This window comes from Jatropha curcas, chromosome 1 (assembly GCF_041381405.1).
Source record: "Jatropha curcas cultivar XTBG-Jc1 chromosome 1, XTBG_Jcur_1.0, whole genome shotgun sequence".
NCBI classification, from domain to species: Eukaryota; Viridiplantae; Streptophyta; class Magnoliopsida; order Malpighiales; family Euphorbiaceae; genus Jatropha; species Jatropha curcas.
The window spans coordinates 15,612,813-15,613,887 of record NC_143151.1 but is presented as its reverse complement, the minus strand read 5'-3'; the positions used below and the strand labels follow the sequence as shown (position 1 = coordinate 15,613,887).

Below are 1,075 nucleotides of genomic sequence, written 5' to 3'. Positions count from 1 at the left end.
TGGAAATCCGCCACAGAGGTTGATGGACTATGTCACTCCCAGTTTAAACGGTTCACAAAAAGGAGTAGTACGTCCACCGGTAAATGCTAACCAGTTTGAGATTAAACCTGCTCTATTACAGATGATCCAAAATAGTGTTCAATTTTATGGATTACCGAATGAAGATCCTAACTCGCATATAGCCAGTTTCCTTGAGATCTGTGATACATTTAAAATGAATTCAGTACCAGCAGATGCTATTAAGTTACGTTTATTTCCTTTCACATTGAAAGATAAGGCAAAAGCTTGGTTGAATTCATTACCACCAAATTATATCACTACCTGGGAACAACTAGCCCAAGCCTTCCTGTCTAAATACTTCCCACTAACAAAAATCGCTAGGCTTATCAAAGAAATAACCTCGTTTACCCAACATGAAAATGAATCCCTATATGAGGCATGGGATAGCTATAAAGAGCTCCAACGAGTTTGCCCACACCATGGCCTTCCCCAAAATATATTGATTCAAACTTTCTACAATGGGGTAACACCTTCTACAAGAGGAACTATAGATGCTATGGCAGGGGGATCATTAATGAAGAAGACTACCAATGATGCAATTGAGTTACTAGAAGAGATGGCCAACAATAATAGCATATGGCCAACCGAAAGGGCTCAGGTAAATCATTCTACTACTAATAATGAGTCTTCATCTTCTTCAAAGAATTCGGTAAAGAAAGTGCATGAATTAGATCCCTTAACTATGATGCAAGCACAGATTTCTGCTTTGCCTTATAAAATTGATAACTTAAACATAAGTAAATCAACATCCCTTATTTGTGACAATTGCGGTCAAAATGGGCATGTGTCAAATGAATGTAATTATAAGCATCCGGTTATGGAGGAACAAGTGAATTATGTCCAAGGACAATTTCCTGGTCCATATTTGAATACTTATAATGCTGAAAATCGTAATTATCATAATTCTTTTTGGAGAAACCATGATAATCAAGATAGGGGAAATCAGGGTAGTCAATCTCAAGATAGACTAGGACAATTGACTAATAAAATTGATAAATTTTTGGAAGGAATTAAC

At 36.6% G+C, this 1,075-nt stretch overlaps 1 non-coding gene across 1 annotated transcript; it reads right to left on the bottom strand.

Annotated features, from left to right (window-relative positions):
* Positions 1 to 379: 379 nt before the first annotated feature.
* On the bottom strand, positions 380 to 486 carry LOC149499051 (small nucleolar RNA R71). Its single transcript, XR_016319071.1, has one exon. It is a non-coding gene; the product is annotated as a small nucleolar RNA R71 (small nucleolar RNA).
* Positions 487 to 1,075: the final 589 nt, after the last annotated feature.